This window comes from Triticum dicoccoides, chromosome 2B, assembly GCF_002162155.2.
Source record: "Triticum dicoccoides isolate Atlit2015 ecotype Zavitan chromosome 2B, WEW_v2.0, whole genome shotgun sequence".
Lineage (NCBI taxonomy): Eukaryota > Viridiplantae > Streptophyta > Magnoliopsida > Poales > Poaceae > Triticum > Triticum dicoccoides.
The window spans coordinates 25755426-25778014 of record NC_041383.1 but is presented as its reverse complement, the minus strand read 5'-3'; positions in this window follow the sequence as shown (position 1 = coordinate 25778014).

Here is a 22589-nt window from a genome sequence, read left to right as displayed (position 1 = left end):
GGGGAGTGGGGCGACGGGGGTTAGGGTTTGACCGGGGAGTGGGTTATGGGGAGTGGGTGGGCTGGCCTAGTGGTCCGATTGGGCTGTCGGCTGGGTGGGATGGGCCGACGCCCATGGGGAGGGGGTTCATTTGTTTTGTTTTGTTTTCACTTTTGTTTTTCTTATTTATTTTACCTTTTCTGTTTTAGTTTTGTTTCCTATAATTTTACTTTTGGTCAAATATACACTTAGTATCCAAATTAGTATTTTAGCTCAGTCCATAGCCACAAAAGGTCTAGTCCTCAGATAAATTAGTTTGAAATTTTATTAATTACAAAAGGCATTTAAATAATTGTTTTTGCTACTGTTTTATTCATCTTGTAGTATTTAAACATTTTGTATAGGTGTGGTTTCTCCACCATAATCATCTATGATTTATTTGCTACAATTTGAACATTTTAGATTTGATAATTAAAAAATTTTATTGTTTGACTTTAATTCAAATTTGAATTCAAATCGGTTTCGAACTAACACAAGGTTAGCAACAGTAACCGAGGTGACGTGGCATCGTTAACGCGGGATTACTGTAGCCTAATTATCCGGGCATCACAATTCTCCTCCACTACAAGAAATCTCGTCCCGAGATTTAAGAGGGGAACTAAGGGGGAAAGATCTTGTTATGAAAGTTCTAACGAATCTTCTCAGTTTTGGTTGCTCTTCTCGAAGAGGTGGATCCATTACATTGGTGTCTTCAATCCTCTGCTTCAACGCATCATGATGAAATTGTCGTCCTTTCTTCAGGATCTCCATCGTTCTTACGAAAGAATAAGGGGGGTATTCCGGGAGAACGAACCTCTACAAGGTTGACTATCTGGTCGATATCATCGGGGAAGGTGGCAGAACGTAACTCTCGAATTGAAACTTAAGAAAATATCGAGAGCAAAGTAATGAGGTTTCATGGGAAGTTTCGAGCGAGCAGGCAACCGTTTGATGCCTGAAACAGGGCGTGAAAGGGGCTCAAAGCAATCGGGAATAAGTATTGTGTCCGGTAACAGATTTGATGATCCCTCGGAAGATGGCTCGTGAATTACATACGAGGCCACACACGAGGAACAACCTTGGGAATAGGGGGTGCAGGAGATTCAGGTTTCGATCCTGTGGAACTGTGGGTTATGGGCCCACCATGTGGTTCAAAAGTAGGAAGGACGCCGACATATTGCACGATCATGGTAGCAAAGCATGGCAGAGGATACCATGTCAGTTATGTTGGCAACAACGTTGGTACCAAGGGCGAGGGACGAAGAGAACCATTTTCCTGCTCGTTGAACGAGGCAGACCAATAGGCAAAGTTCTCATCCATCGGGGGTTACCAGGATGTCGTCAGCAATAGTAACAGGGTCACACTGACAGAGTTGTAAACCGAGGTGTCTACCTAAGCAGGAGAATATTACTGCTTAGATCATATAGATCACAAGAAACGTTAACCCAACAAATGGAAAGAAAATATGATTATCAGATTAAACAAAACAGTGGAAAGGAAAATGTGTTTAAACACATATTTCAAAGGTATAATCCTTCGGAAGGACGAGCAGAGCATGATATCCATGACATGATATAATGTATAAAACCCGGTAGGTAAGGGGAGAGAAATTTCATGACATTACCCATACAACGGTGTGTGGATAATTGGCAAGAACCATTTAGGATCGCGCCTCAAATGTTCTTGTTGAAGAGCGGGGTATCATAGTCATGCTTCGAGGTAGCAATGATATGGTGTTTCAATCAAGGGCCAGACTTTGGATACACAAATGATCCATCAGGAGCAACCTATAAAATAAGTTTTACAGTTCCCTCCAGGAGAATGGTTATCCTTGCAAAAGAAATTATAATGATAGGTCCTCCAGCTAGGGGAGGGGGGTGCTAGGCATGACATCATATTACTAGGTCATCAAAGGACCAACATCATAACTCCTGGAAAGTTGTCCCAACCATCATATCTGACCGAGATTCGGATCCGATTGGTGTCATGATACCTCAGACTCGGGATGTCCGAGAAGAAAAGGTGCAACACAAATTCGATGAAATGACATTGCAAGATCCTCGGGAAATGAACTATGGGAGCGGGTTCCTGAAACAATAGTTCATCATTACACCAAGGAGGGGATGAGGAGGTGGCTGATGGGCTCAGCAAAAATTCATTGAGATTTCCAAAAAGATGGGTTCCCACAATTATGCGGACAAGGAGATAACATTTGTCAGATCTAATGATATAATGATGTATGCTCGAGGGAAACATACACAATTAAACATTGGTTGAAAGGTGCACCCGAAATATGGGCTTAGGTAGCATGATCAATGTTAGAATGGCGATTCAATAACCAAAAGACTTAGAATGGAGTTATTGACCATTCACTTCAAAGCAATAGGGTTGCTAAGACTTTTGAATTCACACATCATAGTTCAATTGTCGGTATTCCGGTTAGAAACAACACGGGGACCAAGAAAGAAGGTGATGGGGAGAAGTATCACTATTTCAAGAATTCTTAAGAGGTGGAGCAATCCCCACAACATTCTTGATAGAAAAGACAGTAATACTTCAAGGCAGAACACAACATTAGCTGGAGAGCAGGTTGTATTCATAATGTGGACAAGCTCGCGATGAAAGGAAGTCAAGGGTGTTGTCGATGATAATAAAATCATCGAGGGCAAGGAGGGTATTTCTCATCATGAACACAGTTAACATCTCGGAAGAAGTCAAAGTGTTGAAGGTGATCTGACACAATTGTCGAGAGATTTCATGAAGGTGTAATTGATCGGCGATGACAACAAGTCAAAGGAATGATGAAGCGAAAGGTTATTGAAACCACTAGTACAATACAAACTTGAAATCAAAGATTGTTGTTCAAGGCGAAATGATATGCCGAGGACGATCACCGTAAGCTTAGCTATCGTCGAAAGTTGTGCTCCGGGAATAAGGACCAGGTAGCACGGTTCAAATTTAGCATGATAACGATATAGCCGATCAGGCTAGGAATGACTTGATGGAGTATTAGAATTCTCAACAACAAAGTACTGGGAGTACTAAATCTCAGTGTTGATTCGATTCACAACCCGGTGTTTTCGGTTGATGACAACCTAGAACCCGTGGAGTGACTATGACGGGGAAAGGTATTACTTCGTCAGAAATTCATAAGATGAAGTGCAATGGGTTGATATCCTTGAGATACCAGTGGGTAATACTCGAAGTAGAGTAGAATAGAAGCTTGACAGGTGAAATGATGTGCAGAAGACAAGTAATTTAACTTGTCCGAGAAACGGGATCAAAGAAGAACAATATGGCCGGAACCACGATTGCAAAAGATCAAATCCCAGATATAAGATGAACTTATACCAAGGGGATAATTAATTTAAGAGAAGCTTCCATGATAAGATCTACATCGTGTCCATGGGCATGAACACAAAGTTCAAGGTCGACTCCCACTTCTCTAATGCATAACCTTTCATTCACTTCCCATTTTCGAAGAAGTTGTGATGTTGAAATTTTATCTAGCAAAATACCAGAAGAGTATGGCTCGTGAAATCTTTCGGGCTCACATAGATTAGGTAAGGCATTGGTTCAACCCATCGGGGCATCATAGGAACATATACCACAAACTTCATAGTAAACATCACCAGCTCGAGAGCAGAGCATGGTTGGCCAAGCAGATGATACAATTTACCAAAGGCACTATGTATCAGGGGAAGAACTCGCAAGGTGATTGACTATGAAGGACACTGTCGGATAACAATCCAACAATGGATATGGTGATCCACAACGGAGCTGATGTGAGTATCGGTACTCCATCAGAGGAAGGAGCAATGCAAAGGCATCAGATTATAGAAACTGCTGACTAATTCCAAGCTCAAATGGAAAGGAAATATGATTTCCAAATCAAAGGATCAGAAGCAAACGCTCTGATCAAGGATGGATAAATTGAGTAGGCTTAGGGGTACAAGCGATGGCAATTTGGTTGCTCGAGAACCAACTCCTGTTCAAATGACATCTGAGACGGAAAGATGAATTCTAGGATTCGACTAAGGAATGCGAGCATCCTCAACCTATTGAATCAACGGACTTAAAATGATAAAGACAAGGGATGCCTATAAGATTACGAGACTTATGGGATTAACCATAATGCAAGCAAGCAAGAATATCAAGAGCAATAAGCTGCTCAGGATTTTTGGGAGATCGGATGGTATTTCGAAGTCTTTTGCGAAACACATGAACAACTGGGAATGAGCGGATACTCGATAAGTGCGAGGAATTATCCGTACGGGTATTCATGCGGCAAAGATTTGTAAGGCATAAGGCTCAAGAGATTCTCGGAATAACAAAGAGCAGTTTGTGGCATCTTGTATTAACAAGACCAATGGGGTTGAACGTAAGACTGGCAAGTGTATATGGTTATCCCTAAGGATATAACAGTGGTAGGGAATGCAAAAAGCGATGACACAAGGTCTTGAGATAACACTATAAAGTATCTTCGGAATCTTCTGGTGCAGCAGGCGATCATGTGTACTAAGGGGCTCTCCAAGAGGAAGTGATCACGAGATCCTAATGTTAGAGTTAGTAAAACCATTTAAACCCGAATAGAAAAGAGTTCAGAGTCCCGGAGTATAGATCGAGGAGTAAAAGATCCTAGTACCACTCAATGGCGACGTGGGCCCATGGGCCGCACAGCCATGTTAGTAAAAAATTTGCAATGACTAGACTCAACTTCGGCCAAGGAGTGTGGAAGGGGGATTCCTACAAGCAGTCGGCTTTGATACCAACTTGTGACGCCCCCGATTCAATCGTACACTAATCATGCACGCAAACGTGTACGATCAAGATCAGGGACTCACGGGAAGATATCACAACACAACTCTAAAAACATAAATAAGTCATACAAGCATCATAATACAAGCTAGGGGCCTCGAGGGCTCGAATACAAGTGCTCGATCATAGATGAGTCAGCGGAAGCAACAATATCTGAGAACAGACATAAGTTAAACAAGTTGCCATAAGGTGGCTAGCACAAACTGGGATACAGATCGAAAGAGGCGCAGGCCTCCTGCCTGGGATCCTCCTAACTACTCCTGGTCGTAGTCATCAGCCTGCACGTAGTAGTAGGCACCTCCGGTGTAGTAGTCGTCGTCGACGGTGGCGTCTGGCTCCTGGGCTCCAGCATCTGGTTGCGACAACTAGAAAGAAAGGAAAGGGGGGAAAAGGGGGAAGAAAGCAACCGTGAGTACTCATCCAAAGTACTCGCAAGCAAGGAGCTACACTACTTATGCATGGGTATATGTGTAAGGAGGCAATATCGGTGGACTGAACTGCAGAATGCCAGAATAAGAGGGGGATGGCTAGTCCTATCGAAGACTACGCTTCTGGCAGCCTCCGTCTTGCAGCATGTAGAAGAGAGTAGAGTGAAGTCCTCCAAGTAGCATCGCATAGCATAATCCTACCCGGCGATCCTCTCCTCGTCGCCCTATTAGAGAGCGATCACTGGGTTGTATCTGGCACTTGGAAGGGTGTGTTTTATTAAGTATCCAGTTCTAGTTGTCATAAGGTCAAGGTACAACTCCGGGTCGTCCTTTTACTGAGTGACACGGCTATTCGAATAGATAAACTTCCCTGCAGGGGTGCACCACATAACCCAACACGCTCGATCCCATTTGGCCGGACACACTTTCCTGGGTCATGCCCGGCCTCGGAAGATCAACACGTCGCAGCCCACCTAGGCACAATAGAGAGGTCAGCACGCCGGTCTAAACCTAAGCGCACAGGGGTCTGGGCCCATCGCCCTTCGCACACCTGCACGTTGCGTACGTGGCCGGAAGCAGACCTAGCCTAGTGGCGTTCCAGTCCAATCCGGCGCGCGCCACTCAGTCGCTGATGTCACGAAGGCTTCGGCTGATACCACGACGCCGGGATACCCATAAATACTCCCGCGTAGATGGTTAGTGCGTATAGACCAAATGGCCAGACTCAGATCAAATACCCAGATCTTGTTAAGCGTGTTAAGTATCCGCGAACGCCGAACAGGGCCAGGCCACCTCTCTCCTAGGTGGTCTCAACCTGCCCTGTCGCTTTGCCACAAAGATCCACACAGAGGGCCATCGGGACAAGGGTCCTTTCAGCCCCCAATCCGTGAATCACTCGCGGGTACTCTTTGAGCGGACCCGACTTTAGTCACCATCTGTAGTATGTATATATGTATAGTATATACCCGTGATCACCTCCCGAGTGATCACGGCCCAATAGTATAGCAAGGAAGACTGACAAGAATGTAGGGCCAATGATGATAAACTAGCATCCTATACTAAGCATTTAGGATTGCGGGTAAGGTATCAATGACTGTAGCAACAATGACAGACTATGCAACAGAATAAGAGTAACCAAACAGTAACATGCTACACTACTCTAATGCAAACAGTATAGAGAAGAATAGGCGATATCTGGTGATCAAGGGGGGGCTTGCCTGGTTGCTCTGGCAAGAATGAGGGGTCGTCAACTCCGTAGTCGAACTGGGCAGCAGCAGCATCGGTCTCGTGGCCTACCGGAGAGAAGAGGGGGGAAAACAGTAAATACGGAGCACACAAGGCATCACAGAACATAACATGGCAATAAGCGGTGCTAGGGGTGACCTAACGCGGTAGGAGGTGATACCGGCGAAGGGTGGAAACAACCGGGAAAGTATCCCCGGTGTTTGGTGTTTTCGGACAAATGAACCGGAAGTGAAATGTTGCAGGTTCGGTATGCTAGGGGTGTGTGGCAGACGAACGGGCTGCGTATCCGGATTTGTCTCGTCGTTCTGAGCAACTTTCATGTTGAAAATATTTTAATCCGAGTTACGGATTAAAAGATATGATTTTCTAAAGATTTTATTAATTTCTAGAATTTAATTAATTATTTAATTAATTCGAAAATGAAATAATGACATCAGCATGATGTCATGCTGATGTTAGTAGTCAACAGAGTTGACTGATCAACCTGACGTGTGGGTCCCATATGTCATTGACTTAGATTAACTAAACATGTTAATTAGCTTAATTACATTGATTAGGTTGACTAATTTTAATTAGCTTGGCTAAACAGTATTAATTAACTTAATTAATTCACTAATTAATTAATGTTTATTTATTTATTTATTTTATTAACTTTTTTTAATATCATTCCAGGGGCGTGGGCCTAGTTTGTCATAGGCCTTAGGGGCCTTAGCGGGCGCCAGCGTTAGCAGGCTCGGGTGGAATGGGTGCGGGAGCACCCGAGCGGCACTCGCCCGCAGGGCGGGACGAGGCCGTCGGGGCACCGATGGCGGGGCAAGCCGGCGCGGCCAGCCAGGGCCACGGCGGGCGGAGGCGAGGGGTCAGGGGGGGCTGCAGCCGCAGGAACTAGCCGGTGGCGACGACAGCGTGGCGCAGGGGGGTGCAAGGGCTGCTGCCGATAGCAGCAGGAGGCAGCAGCGAGCGGGGCGCCATGGTGTGCAACGTGGCAGTGGCGGGGCTCGGCCCCGACCGAGGTGCAGGGAGCGAGCGGAGCGCCGGAGTGCGCGGGGTGAGCGCGTGAGTGGCATGGCGCGCGCGACCAAGGGGTGGCGCGACTGGTGGTCAGGGGGGCGAGCACGCGGGCCAGCAAGGCCGCAGGCGAGCACGGGGGCTCGCGGGTGCGGGACGACGGGTACGGCGACGTCGAAATGGGGAAAGAGAGTGCGAGGAGAGGGAGGCCGTGGCCTCACCGGCGTTGCAGAGACGAGGGTCGACGAGGCTCGATGGAGCCTTTGGGGAGGAGGACGGGGACGACTCGGCGGAGAGGTAGCAGGCCGGCGGGGAGGCTGTCCGGCGATGGTGTCCGGCAAGGTGGCTGGGGCGCCGGTGATAGAGAGGACCGCGGCGACGGCGTCCAGCGATGGTTCGCAGGGGGGTCGAGCGGCTCCGGGCTCGGGCGATCCGACGAGGAAGAAGACGAGGAGGTGCTCCGGCGACGGGGTGGCTCCGGTGAAGCAGTGGCGGGACGAGGCGGCAACGGTGGAGTTCCGGCGTGTGAAGAGCGGCTGGGGCGCGTCCTGGGTTCGTTCCCCCGATCCCGATCTGGATCGGGGAGGCGAACGTGGGGGGGGGAGTGGGGCGACGGGGGTTAGGGTTTGACCGGGGAGTGGGTTATGGGGAGTGGGTGGGCTGGCCTAGTGGTCCGATTGGGCTGTGGGCTGGGTGGGATGGGCCGACGCCCATGGGGAGGGTGTTCATTTGTTTTGTTTTGTTTTCACTTTTGTTTTTCTTATTTATTTTACCTTTTCTGTTTTAGTTTTGTTTCCTATAATTTTACTTTTGGTAAAATATACACTTAGTATCTAAATTAGTATTTCAGCTCAGTCCATAGCCACAAAAGGTCTAGTCCTCAGATAAATTAGTTTGAAATTTTATTAATTACAAAAGGCATTTAAATAATTGTTTTTGCTACTGTTTTATTCATCTTGTAGTATTTAAACATTTTGTATAGGTGTGGTTTCTCCACCATAATCATCTATGATTTATTTGCTACAATTTGAACATTTTAGATTTGATAATTAAAAAATTTTATTGTTTGACTTTAATTCAAATTTGAATTCGAATCGGTTTCGAACTAACACAAGGTTAGCAACAGTAACCGAGGTGACGTGGCATTGTTAACGCGGGATTACTGTAGCCTAATTATCCGGGCGTCACAGCTTATTGCCAGCATGGTGGATACCCAGGATAATGTTTCTTGAGCTCTTCTGAAGTTGTTTCAGTTATGCTCTTGTTTTGCTGCCGCGTTTATTTGCACTGGTGGCCAACTTTGACGGCCAGTATATGTAATATGTTGCTTTGTTCCCTATATTGGCACTGGTGGCGAACTTTGATGCCCAGTGGATGTAATATATGTAATAGCGGTAATAGGCTAGCGTTAATTGCTTGCTTATTTATTTCCTTATTGTCTTGTTTAGTTGTTTGCTTGTAGTCACTGTAGTTCTTTTTCTGTGTTTTTCTAGTGGCCACAATATCCTATTTTTGGTAACTGGCCAAAATAATCATGGCAACACACAGACTGTTGTAACCATGGGCCTCCTACAGGCCGTATGATCCATGGGCCTTCTTCCGGCCGTAGGACCATTGGCCTTCTATATGAGCTGTAGGATCCATTGGTCTTCTATACGGGCCTTAGGATTCATGGGCCTTCTACAATCCGTAGGGTCCATGCGCCTTCTACGGGCCATACGATCCATGGGCCTTCTACGGGCCGTACGATCCATGGGCCTCATACCGGCCGTAGGATCCATGGGCCTTCTACGGGGCGTATCATCATTTCGCCAATCATGGGTCGTACTATTCGTGGACCATAACAGGTCGTTAATAGGCCATATTTGATAACTCTATGAAAACAGCCCAACAGGTTTTTTTGACATGAAAACGGCCCAACATATTAATGGTCCACAAACGGGCCGACTATAACGACGGGCTGAATTTGGCCCACAAGCAGAAAATGACAGTAACGGGTTGCATGTAACCGAATGCTGCAAATGAGCCCAGGAATCAATGGGCCCTGAGAAGGCCGAAAGATAACTTGGGCTGGAAATGGCCCAATAGAATAACGGGCCATTAATGGGTATAAAGTGATACACTGTTCATTACGAGCCAGTTTCACCACGGGCCATTAATGGGCCAAGAGTTACAAAAGGGCCTCATATGGGCCGAAAGAAGTCATGGGCCACACATGGGTCAGAAGTTAAAACGGGCTAGAATCATATTGGACGGTCCAAGACGCTACTGGGCCTAATAAGGAGAGGTCGTAACGGGCCCTGGGTTAGCGGGCTGTAAATGGGCTATATGCGAACAGGCCGTTAACAGGCTTTCCGTGGGCTGGCCCGCCACCTTTTGACCAAGTCAAACGGGCCGGCCTTTTCACAGGAATTGGCCTCTGTTGGGCCATGCCACGTGTCGCCGTATCATAGGCGCCTTCGGTCCAATGAGTGGATGGCATCTGTCCCAACGGTGAGCCGACACGTGTTTGCTCCAGCCAATGATGATTTTACACGTGTAAAATCCCCATTGGTCGGGGCTGTTAACGGGTTATCGGATCCAAAACCCGACCCGATAGCTTAACGGCATTCCGTTATGGTGGATGCCACGTGTCGGTCACCCTTGACGAAAGCACTTCTGTGACGCGTGATTTATCGTCATGGAAGTGGACATTTCTGTGATGATAATTTTGGTAATGTCATGGAACACTTCTACGACAGCACAGGTATGACTATCTTGATTCTGTCATAAAATCACCATGGATGTACATGCATGACAAAAAACGCGACCTACTATGATAAACACGTATCATCACAGAAGTGTATTTTTTTGTAGTGGGGCGAGGCCGTCGACCGCCCTCCCCGCCCAATTGAAGGCGTGTGGGTATCGACCCACGCACGCACGCCTTCCCATATTCCGCGCGCCTGTCACCCACCCTGCATCGTGCATGCAGCGTACGTGGCACAGGGGGCGGGCGTAATGGGACGCATGGAACGACGGTTCCCAGGCGTGAAGAGTAAATGAGCGGCGGCCCTGCAGTCTTGAAGGGACATGCAAGCTGCCTCTTTACTGTTCACCACAAGATGACGCCAGCGTGCTTTGATCACCCCCGTGCACGATCCCCATGTCACGCATTCAACACGGATCGTGGGGAAGCACAGCGGGCGGAAAAATCACCTCAATAAAATCAACCCTGCCTGCCCGCGCACTGTTTTGGGCCTGGCCCAACAACGTGTTGTGCTTATGTATGGCCCAGACCCGGGGGCTCCTGTCGGTGTACAGAAGTAGGGGCACTACTTTGTACCCCTTTACCTGTGCATGGGAAGTCAGAGCCACGCCTGCGGCCACACTTAAGCGGGGCGTGGACAGGGAATCAGCACCACAAGGTGGTCAAAGCAATGCCAAGACAAAGACACAAAGATCAAAAAGGCAAGGTGGGTTCCCCTGGCAAGACCCTTGCCGGGGCGGCTCCCATGGCCCCGGCAAGGACCTTGCCGGGGCAACTTGCCCAACGCCAACGGGGCGCGCCACCCTTGGGCCCCAGGTTTTCCAACACCACCAACCACATTGGGACCAAGGCTCGGGAGGCGCCTCCATGATGGCATGCAGATCTTTGTGAAGACAAGGAACACTCCAAGTCATATGAGGATTAGGAGACGACGAACCTCGGCGAGATCCTTGCCGAGGAAACCCACAAGACCTCCGGTAAGATCGTTGCCGGGGACGACCACAACGCCACGGCAAGACCCTTGTCGGGGCCCCGGAAAGGCCCTTGCCGAGGACATCCGCGGGGCCACAGCCAGGCCCACGCCCACCAAGTTCCCACCGCCGCTCCCATGCAGCTGCCAGCCCACCAGCTAGGCAGGCACCCGCGTGTCGACGTGAGGCTTCCAAGCCAACTCAGCGCATGCCTACGTGGTGGCATGCAAATCTTCGTGAAGGCCCTACCACCGCGCCACCTCAGCAGCCTGCCAGCCTACATGGCACTGACCGCCTCGCTGGCCCGGGCGTGTGTCGGAACAGGGCGAGGCGGCAGTAAAGTGAGGGGGACACCTAAGGGACGCATTAAATGTGTCTTGTCCTGTAATGGCTAAGCGATAAGCTTAGCCATCGTACACCAATTAATGCCACCTCCTGTGTGCCACTGTGGCGATCCCCTTGCCTATAAAAGGAGGCCCGAGGCATCCAGGAGAAGGATTCGGACCCTGGGACAAGTTACGCTCATAGTAGCTAGCTCAAGAACTCCAAGAACACTAATATACACACAGAAGCAGGACTAGGGTATTACGCATCCTTGCGGCCCGAATCTGGGTAAACGATCGTGTGCTTGTGCTGACTAATGATCCCGCTCTTCTCACGACCCTGTGCCCCGCAACCGTAGTAGGGATTCTTGTGATCCCATAGGTGTCGTTTTCCACCGACAATGAAACTTGGCATGGTGTCACTACATGGTACATATAATTGTCCAATTTGGCCGAAGCTATATTACAAGCTTCTTACAAACCGGAGCCTGTCGCAACCCTCGTGGTTCCTGTAGGGAAACATGCCCCTCTAGTGGGCAAAACAATAATCGCTGCCTCTTCTCGCCTTGAACTTTGTTTTCTATAGGCAACATAGAATAACAGGAGTCTCGTGCTGAAATTTGAAACAGTTCTGGGTTTGTTTGGCCATTGTACATATTACTAATTAAGTTTTCTGCGCATTTAATGTAGTCCATAATTCAAATTTGAACTACAAGCACATGCTCCAGTGAAGCAAAATGGGTAGGAAATCGTACATGTGTCATTGGGTGCATGTTTAGGTCTCCTTTAAGGAATGTGAATGAATTACAAACTTGTCGTCGTCCTGAAACATTGAGAATCTCGGTTTTAAATCCCAGTAAATCAAAAACTCACCCAAAAAACATGAAACTTGGCATGGTTTCATGACATGGCACATATATGTCGTGGTAAAAAACGTCATGTTTGAGAAGAGGCGCACATATTAGTAGACAACGAAGTCCTTTTTGAAGGAAAAAGCTAATATCGCAAACGCTTGTATTATATTAACCGTGTCTAAATTTAACCATACTCGGTGGCGTGCGTGCAGCTATTTGATTAGACAAGACGAGCGCGAGAAGTCCGTCGTGCAGGCTCGATGGGACGCGTGCGAGCAGTCCGCCGTGCAGGCTCGACGGGACGCGTGCATCCTATCCACCTCGAAGGCTCAACGGGACACGTGCGAGCAACAAGACCGCCCATGCTCACCGGGAAGTGAGCTCTTTGACCTCCATGCACCAGCCGCCACCCGCCTTGCTCACAACTTCTCCATTGATGGGTTAATTAAAGCACCTAGACTGAGGGTGTTTGCTTGTGATCCAATGGCAGCATTTGCTTTGTTCGTGTTTTCAACTCGTATTCCGCCCAAATTTAAATTGCCACATAGGGCAATGGATAATACGACCACAAATAAAATGGCAACGGATAATACGACGACAAATTTACAATGGCGCAGATAATAATTGTCTTACATATTCCGGGTAATTTAAAATGCCACATGCAGCAAAGCCCAGAAGACACGGGGGCAAGAGAAGAAGGAAATTGCAGACAACGATCTGGGTCGCTACTGTCTCTACTCGTCGATGGATCGTCGGGCGATGACATCCTCCAGCTCCTTCTTCAATTTCTCACGACTTTGCTTGAAAGCAGCCACGGATTCCTCCACCTCCTGCTCGCGCTCGATCCGGAGCTTCCTCAACTCACCCATCAGTTCCTCGACGACTGCTATCAGCATCATCCCTGAGGCACTGCTCTACTCATGCAGCATCTTCCAGCCGGCGGCCTCCTCCTCCTTCTCGGCGAGCGCCTTGAGGAGCTTCGCATTGTTACCCATGAGTTGCTCGACGAGGCCGGTCGCCTTGTCAACCAAGGCATTTCTGATCTTGAGCAGCTTCATCAAGCCGTCGACCAGCTCCTGTTGCATAGTGACGCCAGCGAGAATGTCGTTGTCGCCGGTGAAGGACTTCAGGAACGCCAGCTCATCGGGATGGCCGACGCTGCGAATGCGCTTGTGAGAGCCCTCGCGTGCCCATGAGAGCTCGTTCCACGGATCCGCGGCGCGTCGGGACATCTCTGCTGTGGATGCGGCTTCGCGGAGGGGCCTCTCTAGTGCTTCCGCAGCCTTGGTCTTTACTGCCTGGTTATATGTCCACCCTAAACTCCTCCTACCGGTCATGGCGGAATGACTTGACAGGAAAGACCAGTTTTGTGGGTGATGAGGAGAGGAACTGTGAAGTAATTTTCGAGTGGGTAGTTTTTATAGCCCGGTGCTAAGTGTGAACACATATTAGTTTGATAGGTGTGAAAAGATTTGCAATTACCTATTGCGTTGTAATCTCCAATGTGACGAGAAACAAGATCAAAATTTATTGATGGCAGAAGGTTGACCATGTGGTTGCTCTCCATTGAGGCGTCCGCGACGCGCTCTGCTCGTGTCCGTACGAGCGTTTTGCTCGCTATTAAGGCGGCCGCAGCACGCTCCGTTCATCCAAGTCGGCTATTTGCCACGTATTATACACATGTTGTTAAGTTGAACCGTTTCTGTTGTGTTTCCTAATCGAAAATAGTTCGTCCGAGTGAACCGTATGTCGTATATCACACACACCTTGATCTGGCTAGCCATTTCGGTTGCACTCCTAATAGCAAACTTTATGCCATATATTGCACACACATTGATATGGCTGCCCGTTTCTGTTGTTCTGCCTCATCGCAAACAGTTCAAATGGATTAACTATGTGTCCTGTATCACACACGCAACTAAAATCTGAACCATGTTTGATGGCTCCGCCATCGCAAACGTTTTGCACCTTTTTTGACGGGTTTTTTACATCCCTGTTTGCGATTAATGGATCACACACAGTTTCGTGAAAGGATCTCTTATCGTAGTGTCGCGTTAGCAGCATCCTGCAGTAGTGAAGGATCAATTATCGGATACACTGAAAGAGAATAAAAAGTTGAAAGGTGGCATATTCGGTATGACCTTTGAACCATCCATGGTACTTATATTATCCGATAATTCATAATATTATAAATGATGTTCTTGCAGGTCTGTTGACCGGGCATCCTAAAGAAGAAGTATCCGGATTCCGAAGTGACGTATTAAAAGAGCTTACCATAGTGCATGAGCGGGCCCGGAAAGCCATGAAGAGTATGATCAAAGCCTTGTGGCCATACGGTGCCCCTCCAGAAAGTATGGAGGATTTGTTGAACCTGTTCAAAGGTGCCCGGCGCCGTTTTGAGCTATGGAAGGCCTCAGCATGCCGGGAGGGTGCACAAGAGGCATGGGCGATGGTGAAAACACGCTACACCGGGCTCGAGCCGAATCATATGGCCCGAGTTGGACCTCGGGGACCGGATGGAGAAGAGATTCCCGTAAGCTTGGTGTATGACCAAGTGATGATAGCTGCGAAATATTCGCAAGAAGACTGTAGCTTGAGCAGTCTTATAGATGGCATAGATAGAGAGTAGGCGTTCGATTCAATGTATCAATGTACTTTATCATCAAACTTATCTCCAACCGAACTTGTCAAAATTTGTCATAGCAGGTCTTGGGCTTCAATCTCCAAACCCAAAGGATTGGAGTTCCGGAGGGAGATTTACATTTATGCCCCTACTTTGCGCCCACTCTCAGATTTACCCCTAATTTCAAAGTCTGCTCAAAATTTCCCCTCTGCCATTATGTGCACTTATAGAAATGCCCTTCTCTGTCGTTACCGTCCGGTCAAAGTCGGTCAAAGGGCTTTGACCATCCTGAAAAAAATAGCAAAAATATCAAAAAAAATCTGAAATTTTGTGGTATCAAAGATACTCATGTTCGCAAGATGCCTACAATTTTTCGTGCTATTTGGACATTCCAGGAGCTCGTGGAAAAGAAAAAATAGTAAATATGTACGCCCGTGAATAATAAATTCAAAAAATAGCAAGAAAATTCAAAAAAATATGAAAATATTTGGCATCAAAGAGGCTCGGGTGCGCAAGGTGCGTGCAAATTTTTGTTGTGTTTGGACACTGTAGGAGCTCGTGGAGAAAAAAAAAACAAATTTGGCTCGGGAAAAATCTTTGGAAAAAATGACAATTTTGTTTTTTTCTAGCGCTCCTCGCATGTCATTTGATCACAAAAACTTGCAAGCACCTTGTGTACCTAAGCCTTTTTTATGCCAAAAAAATTCATGTTTTTTTGAAATTTCTTGCTATTTTATTTCAAATTTACTGTTCACAAGTATACAGATTAACTGCTTTTCCTCGCCATGAGCTCCTGGAATGTACAAATAGCACGAAAAATTGCACGCACCTTGTGCACGTGAGTATCTTCGATCCCACAAAATTTTAGATTTTTTAGATATTTTTTTGCTATTTTTTTCAGGACGGTCAAAGCCCGTTGACCGGACAGTAACGGCGCAGAATGGCATTTTTATAAGAGCACCTAATGGCAGAGGGGCAAATTTGAGCAGGCTTTGAAATTAGGGGAAAATTTGATTAGGTGGTTCGAGCTAGGGATAGAAATGTGAATGGCCCTTCCAGATACCATATTTGAATGTAACAAACATTCATTATGTTCCAAAACCAGGCAATCCGGTCATATTACTCGATCAAACAAAAGTCGTTCGGGGAGTTATGATATATTACTATTTAACGTAAGAAACATCTTCCAGGAAAAATAGTTCCGTTGAGGGTTCCTTTCCTTGGGTGAGCATGCTTAATTATGCATACCTAGGCTTTGGTCCAAAAGATAGGATTGCGGGCAGCCTATCCCTTATTTTTTAGAAAAGCTATGTAAACCAAAGTAATTCATCGTTGCTTGCCGACCAATTATTCCTTTAAGAGCGCTAGCTTTCGGCTTCACCCGTCTGAGGTACAAATCTGGATTACCCGGTTGTAACAATCACAGAGGTGCTCCCTTTACACTCTAGCCGAACAATCGGGAATGTAGGTATAAACAGAGGAGCGAGGCAACCCAGCTTGGCAAAAAACTGAAGTCATAGAGGTGCATATAATGGCAAAAGATGAATAAAACAAACAGCGTAAACAATGGAAGTAACAAGCTTTGACTAATAAGCTTCGTCAAAGAAGCCCCCAGTTATCATGGGGTATGTACATTTAAAGATGTTTACCACTAACAGTTCGGTAGATCCGAATACATCCTGGGATATTAAAGAAAAAATAAAAAATAAAAAGGAGAGGGGAAAGAGGAACCTGGTCAAAATAAAAGAAAAGGTGCTACCGAACTATCCGTAGAATCATCGGAGCCGAGCAGCGTTCCATGGATTCGGCTCAAGGCGATTATCCGATGCATTACGAAGGCGATACGCTCCTCCTGTGAGAGCTTAATCTATGATGAAGGGACCCTCCCATCTTAGTTTGAGTTTATCCTTTTTCTTCTCTGGGAGACGTAAGACGAGTTCGCCGGCGTTGTATGTCTTGGCCCACACTTCTCTGCTTTGGTATCGCCTGGCCTGTTGTTGTTAAAATGCGGAACGAGCTTGCACGATATCGCGCTCCTCTTCAAGGCCGTCTAGGTCATCCTGCCGATCAAGCTCGGCCTCTCGCTCTTCGTACATGCACACTCGAGGTGACTCATGAATAATATCGCAGGGCAGAACAACCTCTACGTTGTACACCATGAAGAAAGATGTGTATCCGGTTGTTCGGTTAGGTGTGGTCCGCAGCCCCCAGAGCATGGAATCAAGTTCCTCAACCCAGTGTTTATCTGAATCCCGTAGGGAGCGCACCAATTGAGGTTTAATGCCGCTCATTATCAGGCCATTGGCCCGTTCAACCTGACCGTTTGTTTGAGGGTGGTAGACTGATGCATAGTCAATTTTAATGCCTAATTTAGCACACCAGTTTTTCACCTCATTGGCCGTAAAATTGGAACCATTATCAGTGATGATACTGTGTGTGACACCGTAGGGGTGTACCACGCCCGATATAAAATCAATCACTGGTCCTACTTTGGTCGTTTTTACTGGTTTGGCCTCTATCCACTTAGTGAATTTATCCACCATAACCAGTAAATATTTCCTTTTGTGGCTTCCCCCTTTAAGGGGTCCGACCATGTCGAGCCCCCAGACCGCGAAGGACCAAGTGATCGGGATTGTTCTTAAGGCGGTGGGAGGCATATGACTTTGATTGGCAAAAAGCTGACATCGCACACAATGTTGGACAAGGGCTTGTGCGTCTGCTCGAGCCACTGGCCAGAAAAAACCTGTCCGAAAAGCCTTGCCTACGAGGGCCCGAGCTGCGGCGTGATGGCTGCCCAGACCAGCATGTATTTCGGCCAAGAGTTGTCGTCCCTCCTCTTCGGAGATGCACCTTTGGAGAACTCTAGTAGTGCTTTTCTTGTATATCTCACCTTTGTGAACTTTGTAGGATTTAGAACGCCGGACTATGCGACGGGCCTCATTTTGGTCATCGGGAAGCTCTTGCCTATTAAGGTAGGCCAGGAAGGGTCCAGGGAGCGATAACAGCCATGATCTCATGAGTAGAGGGTGTTATTTCAGTATCTGAACCCCCGATGACATCTGTATTGTGTTCGGCTGCTGGGGGCATGATCAGGTCTGAAGTGGCGTCCTTGCTCTCGTCCTGTCATACTACGAATGGCTTGAAGAGCCTTTCCACAAAGGTGTTAGGCGGGATGGGATCGCGCTTGGCGCCCATGCGAGCAAGTATGTCTGCTTCCTGATTACTGTCTCGAGCGACATGATGGAATTCGAGCCCCTCAAACCGAGCCGATATTTTTAATATGGCGTTTCGATATGCCGCCATTTTTGGGTCTTTTGCATCGAATTATCTGTTTACCTGAGATATTGCAAGGTTTGATTCGCCGCACACCTCTAGGCATTGTATGCCCATGGAGACAGCCATGCGGAGACCGTGTAGTAATGCCTCATATTCGCAGCATTGTTGGAGTCCGTGTACATGATTTGTAATACGTAGCGGATTGTGTCCCCAGTAGGGGATGTCAAGATGACGCCAGCCCCTAGTCCGGCTAGCATCTTGGAACCGTCAAAATACACATGGTCCGGTTGGAGTATGAACTGTACTCTTTAGGGAGCTCAGCTTCCGTCCATTCTGCAATGAAGTCGGCCAATACTTGAGATTTCATAGCTCGGCGTGGCTTGTATGTTATTTCAAATGGTAAGAGCTCAATGGCCCATTTAGCTATGCGGCCGGTGGAGTCCTTATTGTTTATAATATCATTAAGTGGTACTTCGGATGCCACTGTGATTGAACACTCTTGAAAATAGTGTCGGCGTTTTTGGGATGCCATAAAGACCGCGTAAGCTATCTTTTGATAATGGGGGTATCGGGATTTACATGTTGTAAGGACCACCTATACGTAATAGACTGGTTTCTAGACGAGGAATTTATGTCCCTCTTCCTCTCGTCCGACAACGAGTACAGCGCTCACTACCTGGTGAGTTGCTGAAATGTAAAGCAACATAGGCTCGCCAACACTTGGGAGCGGCTAGGATTGAGTTGCCTGCTAATAAGGTTTTTATTTCTTCCAATCCGGATGTGGCCGCTTCCGTCCATTCGAAGTTGTTTGTACGTCTGAGCAGTCTATAAAGTGGTAGTGTTTTTCCCCTAGTCTAGAGATGAAGCGGCTCAAAGCCGCCATGCACCCTACTAGCTTCTGGACCTGCTTTAGGTCAGTTGGCGTAGCCAATTGTGATAAGGCTCGGATTTTAGTTGGGTTTGCTTCAATTCCTCTGTGGGATACAATGTACCCTAGTAGCTTTCCGGTTGGAACGCTGAAGACGCATTTTTCCGGATTGAGTCGTATGTCATATGCTCGGAGGTTATTGAATGCGAGGCGAAGATCGTCCACCAACGTTTCGACGTGTTTAGTCTTGATGACTACGTCGTCCACATATGCCTCCACTGTCTTGCCAATTTGTTTTTCCAAGCATGTTTGAATCATGCGATGATAAGTGGCACCAGCGTTTTTAAGCCCAAAAGGCATAGTATTAAAATAGAAAGGCTCGTACAAGGTGATAAACATCGTTGTGGCCTGGTCGGATTCCTTCATTTTAATCTGATGGTATCCGGAGTAAGCGTCGAGGAAACATAGTGAGTCATGTCCCGCGGTCGCATCAATGATCTGGTCAATGTGGGGCAACGGAAAAGGGTCCTTAGGGCAAGCCTTATTGAGGTCTTTGAAATCGACACACATGCGCCAGGATTTATCCTTCTTCGGCACCATGACAAAGTTGGCTAGCCAATCTGGGTGTTTGATTTCTCTGATGAACCCATCCTCAAGTAGTTTTGCTAGCTCCTCCCCCATAGCTTGTCTTTTGGGTTCGGAAAATCGCCGCAGCGATTGCTTGACTCGTTTGAACCCTTTGATTATGTTGATGCTATGTTCGGCTAGTCCGCGTGGGATCCCGGGCATGTCTGAAGGGTGCCAGGCGAAGATGTCCCAATTTTCTTGTAGGAACTCGCGCAAAGCAGTGTGTACCATCGGGTCTAGCTGTGCTTCGATTGATGCTATTTTATTAGGATCCATCGGGTGCACTTGAAATTTAACTATTTCATCTCCTAGCTTAAAAGAGGTGGATTTAGGCCTCTTGTCAAGGACCACAGCATCTTTGTCCATCGTGGATCGTAGGGTGGTTAGTTCTTCGGCCGTGAAGGCTTCGGATAGTGCCTCGAGAGCCAAGGATGCAGTTTTGTTTTCAGCGCGGAGTGCTTTATCCTGATCACTCTTGACTGTGATTATTCCATTGGGCCTTGGCATTTTAAGCTTCATGTACCCATAATGGGGTATGGCTTGGAAGCGTAGCATCCCGCCCTAGAAGGGCATGGTATCCGCTATTGAATGGAACAATGTGAAAGAACAGCTCTTCTGACCTATAATTTTTAGGTGTGCCGAATAATACATCAAGTTTAATTTTCCCTGAACATCATGCTTCTCAACTCGGGATAATGCCTCGAAAGGTGGTAATGCTTTGCTCAATGCGGGTTCTATCGACCTGCATTTTTTTGAGCCTGTCCTCATAGATGAGGTTAAGCCCACTACCATCGTCCATGAGCACTTTGGTAAGTCGAAAGCCGTCCATGATAGGGTTTAGTACTAAAGCGGCAGGTGCTCGGACTGATCGGGCCCTTGGTTCGTTGTCGATGACGAAAGTTATTTCCGCATCATTCCATGGGCTTACTGTGGTTACTTGGTGGACCTCGGAGAGTTTGTGAAGTTCCCTCTTACGCCAGTTATTTGAAGAGAAGGTCTCGAAGATCATAAGGACATGAAAGTCGTTATCTTCCGGAGAGTGTTTCTCTGGAGTGGCGGTGGCAAGGATAGCCTCACCACTTTTAGCTACCTGCCGGAGTACCCAACACGCTCGAAGGTTGTGGGTTGAGACTGTGCCTGACGTCGCATGTACCACACAGGGCTTGTCGAGGAGTTCGTCAAGAACCGACCTGCATCCTGCAAAGGGTTTATTTTTCATGCCAACGGACTTATAATCGGATATCCCGTCAGGGTGTGTCCGTTTTGCTCGACCAGTACATTGCTGAAAGCAGCAGGTTCTAGATGGATTTTCTGGGCCTTCCATGTAGTTTCCATCGCGCAGTACTTTTATACTAAGTGCGATAATTCCGTGAAACACTATATGCAACGGCGGTCGAGGGCATTCAACAGTCCCTCGTCAGTACAATTACGATGAAAGGCCGGAACAGTATCACCGTCGCAGCAATCTTTAATCTTGTTTTTAAGAAGTAAGAATCTGGCCCAGCAATGATGGATCGTTCCCTGAGGTTGCTGCCGTACATACATCAAGTCGTATTTATCTGGAGGGCCAGAATTACTTGGAGAGTATTGTGGTGGGTGGGTGTGGAAAAACTGGAGTCCCGGACCAAGATAGTATCCGGAGTTCGCAAAATCTCTGTGGTCGCTAGTTCGGGTCCAGGAGGATCCAAGTGCTCCCCGGACTCTATGTCCGTCCCTGAGCTTGGAAGGTGCAGAGTCCCATCCAGAGGAAGGGTATCGGGCTCAAAGGGTTCGGAGGTTCGAACATGGCTGGTATCCAGCTTAGGAGGAGAAACATTTTCAGCTCGTTCCTCAACGACCGTCACCAGGTGAGTGATCAGCGAGGGATTGCTTTCCCCCTAATCAGGTTTAAGCCCGATCCGATCATTGGCCGTCGAAAGCCTCAGGGTGGCGATGCGATCCAGCGGCTCATTTAAGGACGAGGTATCCGCCGGGTTCGTCTTTTGAAGTATTCGAGATCGATGTAGGGGTGGTGCTTGGTGATCGCATGAGACGTCGTTGGCATAATTGCCATGTGGGCACTCACGGTGAAACCGCTGAGCTTGGGTACCTGTCCTGAAGTCAGGCTCCTTCCAGAAGTGATATCATCGTTGATGACAAGGGGCGAGCCACAGATCGCTTTTCGTGACTACACATCGGAACTCCCAATGAAAGCACCATTGTCGGTGTCAAAACCGGCAAATCTCGGGTAGGGGGTCCCAAGTTGTGAGTCTATGGATCGATGGTAACAAGGAACAATAGGGACACGATGTTTACCTAGGTTCGGGCCCTCTTAAAGGAGGGAAAACCCTGTGTCATACTTGATTGTATTCAATGATTATAGGGGTTACAAGAGTTGATCTACCTCGAGATCGTAATGCCTAAACCCTAGCCATCTAGCCTATGATTATTCTGATGATCCTTACAGACTAAACCCTCCGGTTTATATACACACCGGAGGGGCCTAGGGTTGTACAGAGTCGACTTGTAGAGGAAGGAAACGTTACATCTGGACACCAAACTTGTTGTTCTACACACATAGGAGTCCTTCCCGGGCACGGGGGATAATCTTCTGCCTTGTCTTTACGACCCATCAGTCCGGCCCATATCAAATAGTCCGGACACCCGAGGACCACCAAATCCAAGACTCCCTCACACACGCGCTCGAGGAAGGCCAGAGCACGTCCGGCGCACGTGTCAGCAACGTCGGCGCGGCGAGAACGTGAGGGGCGCGGTGAGCGGAGTCCGCGGCTGCGGTTGTC